General features: G+C 36.8%; 1 long non-coding RNA gene across 1 annotated transcript; it reads right to left on the reverse strand.

The window, feature by feature from the left end:
* Window positions 1–547: 547 nt before the first annotated feature.
* On the reverse strand, window positions 548–8,415 carry LOC141918519 (uncharacterized). Its single transcript, XR_012621699.1, has 3 exons — window positions 8,343–8,415; window positions 6,439–6,495; window positions 548–2,075 (listed from the first exon to the last, which is right to left on the reverse strand). It is a non-coding gene; the product is annotated as an uncharacterized LOC141918519 (long non-coding RNA).
* Between the last annotated feature and the right edge of the window lie 4,902 nt (window positions 8,416–13,317).

Below are 13,317 nucleotides of genomic sequence, written 5' to 3' on the forward strand. Positions count from 1 at the left end.
AGCTGCACGTCAAAACTCACCTGGGATCAGTTTCTGAAAAGAAATAATATACACTTTCTCAGACTTCGGTATTCCTGAGGATTCACAACTTTATTCTTCCACTGTCTGACTGAAGGATATTAGTAGTGTGCTGTGGAGGAAATGTTTCCTACCTCTGTGTTCCTCTGTAGAGACACAAAGGGGTCCCAGCTCCAGTTGCCATCTTCTTTAAGCACAAAATCTTCAGGAAAGAAAGTTCTTTAACAAAGAAGCAGTCAGCTGATAGCTGATAAACACACAGTGGGCAAACAGCTGGCTCAGTGTACTGAGACTCTTGCCACAGTAGTAGCATAGGTTTAGAATGTGCAAGGGTATATTTATTCACTGTGACTGGGAAGAAATTAATAACAGTAACAGAGAAACTAATTTTGTGCCTGGTAGGCTGGTATCTTTTTTGTTGCTGTCTATTATTGACTAGATCACATTGACTGTGATATTTCAAACACTGTAATTCATCAAACAGATGCTGACAAGCTACTTGTTCATTGTTTATTTATGAGCAGGAAAAGATTTCCAAAGGTGTTCAGATAATTTAGAACCCAGAAATCAATACATATTTTTTTTTTAGGTTATCAAATAATAAACCTAAGTTAAATTTTATTTTGTTATACAGGAGAGAAAAGAATGAATCCTCAAGGGGCAAACAAACTGTTGTTACAGAAGGAATTACCCATTCAGGATGGACTCAGCTGCCTAACTCCTCATTAACTATTTATCAGTTCCTTGGAAGGAAAAATCTACTATAGACTGAATTCCCATCAATATTTAATATAGCAGTGCCTGAAGCACTGGACTGAGTTTTTCACTTGTGTGGATGGCATAAGAAAAGTGTATACTGGTACATCTCTTAATGGGGGAAATCTCAGATAAATCCCAAGGCTTCTTTCTTTTGTTATGGTTTACTTTATATACTTCTTAGAATTGTTAATGACCTGTGGCTGAGCATTTCTGCAGGGTTCATGCCAGTCTTTTCACACACACAGCAAGTGCACTTATTGATCATCAAGCAGTTTCATCTGAAAGCCTAAACCACAGAGTATTGAGTTAATGTTACCATGTAGTTTGGAAAGTACCTTTGCTAGCCTAGCTAGTTGTCCATTTGTTTAACATTTTTTATGTGATAAAACTATCATATCTGAGGTTATTTGTCTTACTTGTCCTAGTTTTGGTCCTTGATATACAAAACACACACTATAAAAACAATTGGGCCATCTTCATTAATACATTTTTTTTTTTCCATTTCAGAATCATCTATCATAGTCAGAAAACTTCACCAAAAGCTTGCTGTTTCTATATCATCTGCCTGCCTGTCCAGTTCCTAGTTATAGATATTCTGCCATCACAGTTAAATCTACAGCTGCCAGATTACAACTAATTTTGTTTTCATCACACTTTTAGCCAAGGCTCAGTTTTCAAGATCTTCCACTTTCCATCGTTCAGGGCGAGTTCCTGACCTAGTGTGACACTGCAGCAGGGAAAAAGGAATATATTAGTGCTTTACACCAACAGTGTCATATCTGTCTAACCTACCCTGAAACAGGAGTGTAGAAACTTGTGTTGCACTGCTGGGTGGCAGAAGGTTGTCATGACATTTGTGAAGTGGGAATTTCACGAAGTAAGATGCTGCCTATTGAAGAACACTAAACAATCTTGGTCTCAGTACCCACAGCTATACCCAAGGAATGTAGTGGAGTTCTTTTTTAACCTCAAGGCAGCAGAGACTACCATGGATTGGCTACAGGTGGAAGAGAAACGGTCAAATGTGAAATTGCTAAAAGATTAATAAATTACCTCAAATTGATACTATTTTTAAGGTTACCCAAATTGCCTATTATTTTCTTATTTACTCTATCACCCTGTTCACTGCAACCTAATGACTGCTTTGAACTGCCTGCAAAAATACCCTGCTCTGAGCTGAAGATAACCAAAATATTCTTCTTCCCAACAGACTTATACACAGTAGTCTATTCATTCCTCCTTGGACATGAAGTAATCTCCATTACCCAGCTGCCACAGCAGGCAATGAGGCAACAGACCTAAAGAAAAAAAAAAAAAAAAGTGATTTGCCTGTTCTCAAAGCTGTCTGACATACACAATAATCTGCTAAAGCCTTAGCAGCCAGTGGTGATGTGGTATGAATTTGGCCCTTTTGATCTGATTTCCCTTACAGCCTCAAAATGTTTTGCCTTTAATTCGTTTTCTCTGGATGCTCATATTGCTCCATGATATTGCACATGCTCTCCTTGTTTAATTTTGCAGCCGTTTGGGAACACAGTGGCAACATGCCATGAAGATTGGGCTTATTCCTCTTCATTCCCCTTACTTGACTGTTCCACTTCATTTTAGTGTCCTCAAGATTTATTAGAAAGTTTTATCTTATATAGCACCCAGTCCTTCTGCCAGAGGTACATGGAAGCTCTTAGAACTCAAAGCAATCTGTCTGTCAGAGGAGTTGCCAATGACCTTTTTACAATGTTGTTGACCTGTTAACCTAGAGCTGTCACTCAGAATGCAGAACTCATTGTATTTCTGGTAGGAGATTCCCCAAGACCACATGGTTTGACAAAAATGGCTAAAATTAGCAAAACACATAAACAACTTCTAGGCTACCAATAGAAATAAAGGTATCTTACAAAATTTTAATTAATTTATGGTATGTACCAATTGCTGTAATTTAGTTTTACATGAGGGACTCAACTCAGAATGCTAGTAATGCTTACACTGCTTTTTACATAGGTCTTTGGGAAGAACAGAGTGCATATCCAGAAGATAAATCAAGCCCTCAGATGATTATATTTTACAAATTTGAGTTGTTGGCTGGAGAATTCTAGAGCCATAAAGTTGTGAAAAGATTTACAGTCAACTGTAGACAGCAGGAAATCATTTGAAGGTATTATCACCAATGTCCACCTCTATTGGAAATCTCCTGCCCACTAACATCCCTATCTGCTAACTATGTTTTATAAACTAGACCTTACATTTATGTATATCAGTTTGCCTACTTCATAAATGCATTTGGGTATTAATGGAATGTATATAATTGTATATGGAATGTTAGTTCTGATGCAGATTGAACACTTACTTGTTGTTCTACCTTTCCCTCAGATAGACAGTGAATTTCAATGTGCTGAACAGCTAGTTTTCATGTGCAGCTCATCAATTTGGAAGAAAGTTGAAATTATTGTCCTGGATCTACCATTTCAGATGATAAACTATTTTTCATTGGGTTTTGGGCTTGATTAACACCATGAGTTTCCAGTGACTACTCCACCTCTTAAGAAACTAGTAGAAAATTTCAGAATAGAATTTTTATCTTGGAATGAATCTGCAGAAATAGGCAGCCTGTAGGCATAAGTGTGAGAAGGAGCAGGAGTGATGGAACACCCTTCTTTGAAACTGTACTACGTCTGAGGGATGGGGGAAGACAGAAAGACCTGTCATGTGGCTTAAGTCATGAAAAGTGGCTATGCTTTCCACCCATCAAATACCACCTGACTCCCACATCTGGTGTGTACAGTTGAGAACTGGAGAGAACCTACACATTGTACTACATGAGGATGATGGCAAGCAGCAGTGGAAAGGGAAGGTCCTTTTATATTTGTGAGGATTCTTGCTTTTTTGTGTTCATCTGTGAATTATTCTGTGTCCAAGAATACAGCTTTTTAGTGTACATTCACTTAAATGTAGCTACATAAATACTTATATTGGCATTCACTTTATAATACCAAGGTTATAACCTCGCTGCCGTAGCAACCATTCCTAGCTGTGTTTGGGCTCCATTAATTCACTTGGGCATTACATGTATGTGGTCTGCTCAGGTCTTCAAGTCAAACGTAATAACAGTATTATGTCAGTTTGGTGGAATAATTCATTTAGTCTATTCATGCATTTGTAAAGCTATTAGAATAACTCAGAATCAAGCATACTTCCCAGAGGAATACTGTAGTCTTAGATTGGTATTTACTTTGAGATCTTTGCCTGAAAGGAGTTAAAATAAACCTTAGCTGTTTTTTAAGCATATCAGTCTTGATTTGTTCACCTCTGCTTTAAGGTAATTTAAGAAAGAGGGCCAGAATCCATTGAAGGAACATATTTCTTTCAAAAGATTTTTGGATTAAAACACTTCTCAAGTTTGACTGACACTAGCTAGTGGCCCTGGTGATGTTCCTATTACATTAAGAACATAATAACAGCTGCACCAGGTCAGACAAAAGGTTTGTCATGTCCAGTGTCTTGTCATGAGAGTGTCGCCAGGGACACTTAGGGAAAAAAGCATCAGGAAAGGATAAACATAAAAAAATCCGGGATGGCAAATGCACTCCACTGCTAGAAGTACTTACTCTAATGTACAGATCTCAACCGTATTTTTATTATGCTATCTGCTGCTTCAGAATGGTGTGATATGTGTGTAACAGCCCGTGCCATCCCTACTGTTTTCATTTCTGATGACTTCACTAGTGCATTAGCTGAAGTGCATGTGTCTTAACATAACTGTTTTCCTCTCTCTGTGGAAATAACTCCAAAACCATTAAGAGTCAGGTCACATCAACTGTAACTGATCAATGAACCTCCACAATGGAAGAAGGCTCAGAGGAGAGGGGCAAAGACATGTGCTCATGAAGCTTAGGGAAGAACACAAGGGGTGACCACAGCTGTTGTAAAGAAAGCTGAGCTTACACCAACACAAAGGAGACATAAGGGTGGCCTTTGGTTTAGATCAATGGCTCTATCAGTTGACTGGATCAACTAGTTGTGTAAATGGCCTTCCCTGCGTTAATCAAAAAGGTGTGAATGTCTTCCTAAGCCAGCCAGAGCAGCAGGGGGGCAGTGTACAAGTGCCTCAGCCCAACATAGAGTATAAAAACTAAGCAATCAACAAAATGAACTTTGAACAGAGCTTGAGCTGGTTTCAACCCATATATATTCCTTCCCAGTGACTGGGCATGCCTGTCATCGTTATGGTAAGCATATACAGACCAGTAACAGGAATCACATTTTTATTGTTAATCAACTGTATATTGAAATTGCTTTAGTATCCTTGTGTTGTGATTTCAGTATATTGCTGTATCACTCCACTGAATCAAAATCCCTTGCAATGTCAAATATCTTAAAGTAAATAAATTTGGTACTAAAACATGAAAATTGTCCTCATGTGGATTATCTAAAAGAGCCTGGTCAGAAAGTATTGGACACTAACATCATCATAGTCCAATAAGACAGAGGCAAAACTAATTTTTACAATTTTGATTTGAAATGCCTTCTAATTAAATTCAAACACATGCATTGCAAGAATGTAAATCCCATGAAGGGAGAGCAATTGTTTATGGATACAGCTAGCAAGGATGGCATAAGATTAAAGTACAAAGAAATGTGGTTTGAATGTCAGAATAAAAATCTTATGATTAGATCTGCAACATTATGGAATAGCTTCTGAAGAGAAGGTGAAGATTCAACACTTGGCATTTGAAATTCCACTGGCAAAATCACTAGGGACTATACCAGAGGAAGTTTGTCCATCTCTGTTTTCTGTAGCATGTTATTTATTTTAAATCTACTGTATATGCTTTTAACACTGCTTCTTTCTAACTCTCTTATTAGAGCCTTTGGTATTATTGTCACTGATGTCTTTACCATTACCTTAAAAACAGGACAGAGAAAGACAAGAATATAATTAAATGGGAAACGTACATATTTTCAGGTGGAAAAAACAGGCTACAGTCATCTAATTAATGCAGAATAAAAAGAACTGAATAAAATGCAGTTTACTCATTGTTCAGATGAGTACAAAGATGGAGGACTCAGGGGAACAGAGCAAGGAGACAGTGTTCTTAAGGATTGTTCTAGTCAGTTTGAAAGAAAGGAAAATGCAAGAAAGGAGCAGAGGAAAGAAATGTGGGGAAGCAAAAAAAAAGGTTCTGTGAAAGAAATTCTTGCAAGATGCAGTTATTGCCTGGGGATCACAGAGTGCTAAAGCATGTAAAACTACAAAAATATGGAGCATAGAAAGGCTACTGACTTATACCTTCAGTCTCCCCAAAATTTTAAATATATCCCTGCAATAGGGGAACATATAAATTTTTTTACATGCTACTCCTGTGAATGAAGAGTCTGATATTCCTACGTGTGATTCTTGAGTGGATTAAAATGTAGCAAAGTATTCATTTATGTTACTCTTATTTAATGCACAAGCAATGGAACAGAGAAAATATTGGTGATTTTGGCAGACAAATAGGATAAAAAGGCTTCTTTAAAAGCCACTGCTTTTCTCTTTAGGGTGAGTAATCTGATGCTTACAAGCCTCTCTATTTATTTGATTCAACTTTACTCATAGAGATAATGCAATCATCAGAGGTGTAGGTAGAGAAATACTTATCTGTGAGAAGCAAGAGGATCTGTTACCTTTATGTGTCTTGTTGAGTCCATTTGTGTCCAGTTCTAGCATCCACACCAAAAATGCTGAAAATTATGAAATTGTTCTGTGAAGAACTACAGAAATTAATGGAAAACTTAAAAGCAGGTTATTACTGAGCTCCTAGAGTCACTCAGTTGGTTCAGTTTATCAGAGAGATTTTTCAGAGGCAAACATAAGCATCAACTAGAAGAGAAGATATAAAATGATAACAGAGCTTTTATACATAGAAGACAAAGGCTAGATGAAATCAAGAGAAAAAAGCTATAGCTCTGCAAATTTGATCCAGTTGTATAACAACTGATTTTGTAGTATCACCAGGTTACAGCTGTCTAGGGATATCAGATTATCTGTATCTCAAACTTTTAAAATACAAGATTAGACATGATTTGAGGAGAGAGGCTCTTCAGCAATCACATAGCCAAATGCACTGAATTTATAGGGACTCTAATATTTAAGATCAGATGAATTATTACAACAGCCCTTTCTTGCATTTAAAATTCTGAGCCTAAAAGTAATTTTTTTTTTAGTTCAGTGCCTTTCATCCAAGGAATTTTAAGTGCTTAACAAACACTAATTAATTAATCCCCTCAACACTTGTGAAAAGTAGGTAATTGTTACTAAATCTGCTTTGCAGATACATAAGCTGTGGATCAGAGAGGTTAAATGATTTGTCAAAGGTTGTACAACGAGCAAATATCAGATCTGGACTGCTGGAAAATCTAGGTTGTGAGTACTCTTATAAGTATGATAACTGCATTATATTCTGGACAGAACAACATTGATCTTTTAATTTCTTAGCAGTCAGGTGGCATTAACTAAGTATTTTCAATGCTAAACAAACAGATCTGAACAGAGGAGGTGAGGGACTAGAGTGCTGATCTGTGAAGCTGAGGTTAGTGAAAAGACAGTTTATTTAACAAAACCAAAAACAGTTGATGCTATTAATAAAGTTTGGGTTGCAGTGCTTTTTCTTTGTCTAAAAAAGATGGTGGAACACACTTGTAAAGACTTTGACAGGCACTATTTATTGAAACTACTCACCACAGACAGCATGCTCTGACTTTCCCCTCCCTATCTGATTAAATACAGCTTGGTGGTGCCTGGTATCAGCATGCAAGTTGTTCATAAATCCTGGCCTGGATATGCTACATTAAACTGGGCAAAATTCTGATTTCACTGAAGTCAATAGTAAAACTCTTCCAGACTTTAGTCTTTAAATTTGTGTCACTCCAAATTCTCAGTCCAAATTAGCTTTTTCATTGCTATTATATTTTATTTCTTCCTTTATGTTTGCCTGGGGAGTAATTTCTCTCTTGTTTGCAGCATTCTATTAAATTGGTCCACAGAGAACTTGTGAAAATGGAATGAAAGCTCTACGGCATGCCTTTCACAGTGTTTTCTCTGCAATATACTTCTTGAGTTGAGCTTGGTCCTAGAGCAGTTCCTAACAGAAGAGTGTTTTGGGTACCACTGGAGAATGAAGCCAGTACAGCAGTATTCAACAGTTCTGGTTGTATAATGCAGTGGCTCCTACAGAATCCATGATACCATTAGGCAAGTCTTTCTGTTGACTATTCAAGAACAGCTGAGGGAAGTACACAAAAAGGAAATGCAGGTTTCAGAATTACAATATCATAATGTTGTATTTGTGGGTAACAACCTGATGGGCTAGCAGTGATCTGTAATCCACAGCCATCCCTAATTACAGGGATGTGATGGTTTAGCCCCTGCCGGGGTCTGAGACCACATGGCCGCTGCCCCTCCCCCACAAAGGGAGTGAAATACAAAGCCCTGAGACTGAGATAAGGAAAGGTTTAATACAACAATGCAATAGCAACACAACAAACAATAAGAATAACAGTGATAACAATGAACACAGCAAAGTATATACCGATACAGCAGTGAGAGAACCGGCTGCGCCAACCCACGCGATCACCAATTCTTCCCGTGCTCGCCCGTGCTCATGCCAGGATGTGACGTCAGCATGATATATGAATAACCCGGCTAGAGCTTCCCCCCCACTGCTGGGGAAACTTAACCCTATCCTGGCTAAACCAGGACAAGGGACCTACAGAAAAATCACAGTTACAGACTTGAAGCACATACCCCTAGAAAAATACCAAACTCAAATACCTCAGACCTCCCAACAAAAAAAGAAGACAAAACTCTTCTTTACCTTCCTTTGTAAAATATATTTAAATTGCCTAGCCTAAACATGGAACTCATAATTTTTGTTCCTGTGGGGTCACTCATGCTTCAGGGTGGATTGTCAATGTCCAGTGGTGATTCTTAGAAACACAAGAATACAACGGAGGAAAGAATCTCCTAGGTCTGAGACATGAATTCAATGCCTTGCTACTGTAGGCAACCTTGCTTCACATTACTGCTTGAATAACCATGGGCTAGTTCATCACTGCTAGATTGTTATGATTTCTATGCCTGCTTGAATCATCTCCTGTTTGCATATAATGTCAAGTAAAAATGCTAATATAAGACTGAATGTAATGCATTATTTCATTCCAACTCACAATCAGCCTCATATATCTCCCCTTGTTTATAACCAGCTATATTTTCCATATATTCTTCTGCACTCTCCTTGACTAAGCAAGATCTATCTTCATAACTTCATTCATAACAAAATGAAACAAATCAGAGGATTTTCTTTTATACTTTGGAGTGAAATTTGCAAGCTTTTGAAATCTATTCAAATATATACTTCCCCCCCCCCCCCCCCCCCCCCATAGCTGCAAATAAAACACTATTAGGAGATATGGCACAGTATTCTGAGATTTAACACCATTGAGTTGCATATTGCAGATACTCTGATTAGTGCTGTTAGGTTACTTATTCACCATGAGTGAAATCCAGATCTCACTGAAGTCCAGGTGGAATTTTGCCTCTATCTTTCTAAGCAGATCAAATAAAAAACTCCAACTGTAAATGGTCTAGGCCCATACACATGGCTGAGAAGTTATAGGCAAGCAAGGCTGGATACTTTCAAACAATTGTTATGCGTATGCAGTACAAACAATAGTATATTATGTGGAATCTTTGTGCAAGTCTGAGACCTTTACTGCTTCTGTATCTTTTGATGTTAAACTGTCATTTCTTTTAAAATGCATGCTACTAAATTACAGCCAGCTCTTATAAATCAGTTACAAAAGCAAAGAGCAGCTAGAGAGTATCAGGGTAAAACAAATGCAACCATAGCTGTCAGATGTAACCTGACTTGCTTTTTAAGTGCAGTTGTTTAAATGAGCATAAGAAAAAACAGATAAATACAGTAGATGAGGAAAAAGGGAAAGGACAGTAGAAGTATCTTGGGAAAACAATATAACAAAGCATCTGGGTTTTTTTTCAGTTCTCTAAAGGGCTGACATGCAGGGTACTGTTCTTTTCCAACCTTTTTTTCTTTTTAAATGCTTCCAAATAGCTTTAATATATTCCATCTAAGCTTAGAGAAAATAATGAACTGATGAGTAGATGATACTTTGGAGGGATTAACTGACTGCTGTGGAATAAACTAGATCAACAGCAAACTAACCAAAAATCTTAGCGAACTTCTTATTTATAGGTTCTTTCCAACAGAAAAGCAATATAGTCAAATTTAAGTAATCTTTCTTTGAAAATGGTAGCTGTTTTGATAAACAGTGCTGTCAAAGCAACAAACGAGAATGCCACAAACTCTAGATCATTCACTTTCATTTAAGGTTTACAAGGTTTCTTGTGAGAATACCTCATAGTGAAAGTATGCCTTCTCTTGGGGATCACACAAGCATTTAATTTTTGTTTTGGCATTAGGCCTATTGTGTTTATGAGGTTCTTTGGAGAAGTGGGATTGATGACCACAAAGGAAAAATTGAGAGTTACTTATTTTAAACCATGATTATAACCTTTCCAGGTTATATGCTTTGTTCCAGATATATATGTATAAAAAAGGAACTTTGCTGTAAAAAAGCTTTAGCATTCCATATTTAGCTTACCAGTATAAACAGTCATATCAGGCTTTATACTATAGGGTTATTTATCGTGCTATAATAATATCCTTTGCTGTTTTGCCCAGTTACACTAAATACCATGTACTACACGTTCTTGATCTACAATGTACAGTATTTTTGTTGGCAAGAATAAGTTAGCAGGTAAAACTTCAACTCAGTTGAATATTCTTTGATTTTTCACATAGACTTTTCAATTACTAATTAAATTTATCATACATTTTATTAATCTTATTTCTCATCTATCACATATTTAAATTTACACTACAGATACAAGAATCCCTTATGTCCTAAAGCCTGTGCAGTGGAGCATGATCTTACAGGTACAAGCCATGCAAGAGAAACCCTACTGTGGCAGGTCTGCATGAAATTGGCAGGACTGTGTTAAGTGTGTTGCTATAGCTTTTCTCACAAGTGACTTGCAAGCCACTCTTTCTGACAATTTCAATGAATTCTAGGCACAGTCAGCTGTTTTCTAACAATACACTAGTTTTCTTTTACTGTAACTCATGGACGATTTAAGTGCTGTAGGTCTAATCTTCTTGAATTCAGTCCCGTAAAACTCTGTACCAAAGATCGTAACAAATGAATACGCTCAGTGTGTGACAGTTTCACCAGTGCCTTCCAGGAGCAGGACGTTTAACTGAGCATTACTATACAGTAGTTGCAATGTTAGTGGTGCCCTGTGTTTGAATAAAGAACATCCATTCTGCTGCTTATTAGGTCATGTAGATAAATGAGGAATATAACCACAGCAATCTGTTAAATGGGAAGATGTGGCAATAAATTATGTGGCAAATTCCTTCTGATAAAGTTCTGATATTCTAATGCACGTTAAAGGATTGTCAAATTGGTCAAATCCTACACAACTTAGTAATAAAAAAACCCACTGTGATGGCTGACCTCAGACATTGAGTGTCACATTCTGGTTTGATTTGTCTGGGTTTTTCTACCTTTTCCCTTCTTTTTTTTTCCCCCCCTCCAAAGTAAGTTTTAATAGTTACACAAAATTAACTGTGACTCCTATTTCTTTGCTCAGAGAAGATGCAATGAAATTTGCACAGCAGAAAACATCAATTGTCACTCAAAATGAAAACATTTTCACTGTCATAAGTGATTACAGATCTGTTGATTTCATCAGCAGCCTTTAGAGTAACATGATTTTCCACTGTTTCTACCATATACCTGTTAACAAAGGATTTCAGAAGTATAAAACAATTGTCATTTGTTTTCTTCTGTTTATGCAGAAATGCTAAATGCTCTAATGCAAAGAATACACAATAATTTTACAATATATTAATAATCCCTTCTAATTAAGAAATCTGCTTATGAATTCTTTTCATGTTTATATTTCTACCCTTTTATGATATATCAGTAATTGCTCAATTCTTGACTTCAGCATTTCCCCTCCACAATTATAAGACTGCTTTACATTTCAAAACTGTTTTTTAGTCATCTGTTAGCTGGATTCCACCATCTCCTCCAGTTTCTTCACTTTGAAATGGAAGTTTGATATAATTAGTTCTGAGAACACCTTTCCAATGTCAAATATAAGATGCATGTTTTTGGAGTGCATATGGCAAAGGTCCAAAATGAAGGACAGTAAAAGCAAATGATTGCCAAAAAGATGTGAAATTAATTTCTTAACTATACAAGCCTTCTGTAACTTCAATTTCAAAAAGTAATATTTTTATGAACAATTTTCATTAAGCAGTGCAAAGTCTGTACAAAAGCGAAGCTGAGATGGAACAGGTAAAAAAAATCCTAATGAAACAAAAGGGATTATGAGTGCCAAAAGGGTACTTTCTCTCATATAAGTTTTTGACATTATGGTCTAAGAAAATAAAATTCTCCTATTTTCTTCTCTAATGGTACAATGGCAAGGCTATGGCACGGCTGAAGATAAGGAGAAAAATGTTCACTTAGAACTGGCACAAAGTAGACAATGTCATTCAAACTTTTGCAATGTTTTCATAAATTCATTCTCTGCTACATCCACAGCAGTTTCACTGACAATGAGACTATAATCAAAGTCTTGCTAAGCAGGCTTAAAAAATTTTACCCTTATTCCTTTTCTGCTTCTGGCTTTCCATGACAATTATCAGACTGGCATTTGTCAAGCTGACATCTGCTTTGTAGGCATAGATCACACAGAGCAGCTAATTCTGCTGTGTTCTTGATCTATTGGAATTCAAGAGTCAGCCAAACTTGGTATACTGTATGCAATGGAAAAGGCTGCATATGAAATCTACAACAGAAGTGCTATGTTAGTGGACCTCTCTGATTTAGGAATAAAGAGGATTAATAAAATGTTCTCCTAGTCCCTTCTTTCATGCTTCTGTCTTGAAAGTTGTGGCTTAGTTACTTTCCAAAATGTTTTTGATAACTCTCCTTTTTCTATTGTGTATTGGAATGGACACAAAACACAGGACTGCAAATGCCAGGTACCCAGTCATGAACATGAGATCTGCTATTTTAAAAACACTTAGGACTCACTCTTCAAACTCCACTCTGCAAATTGTGCAGAAATGTATTTTTTAAATGAAAGGGTGGATTTTCTTAGTCTAAGAACTGGCTTCTTCATGAAAAACACCGTTGTAATACAAACAGTATAGGTAAAGATACTACAAGTGTCTTCCACATTGCCTAAAGTAAATGTGTCTTCAGCATTTCATCACTGAAACCTCTGAGATTTCTTTCATCCAACTAAGACCTTCCCAGATGCATAGCTGAACACACACTTCTCCAGAATTTGCTTGGTAATTAATTGTCATAACATCTATCAGATTTGTTTCTGTTTGTTCTTTTACCCAGATAAGATTTTCTCCACAACACAAAGGACTTTGTTCCATTGCTGCAGTATCAGTGGAA

This window comes from Strix aluco, chromosome Z (genome assembly GCF_031877795.1).
Source record: "Strix aluco isolate bStrAlu1 chromosome Z, bStrAlu1.hap1, whole genome shotgun sequence".
Classification (NCBI taxonomy): domain Eukaryota; kingdom Metazoa; phylum Chordata; class Aves; order Strigiformes; family Strigidae; genus Strix; species Strix aluco.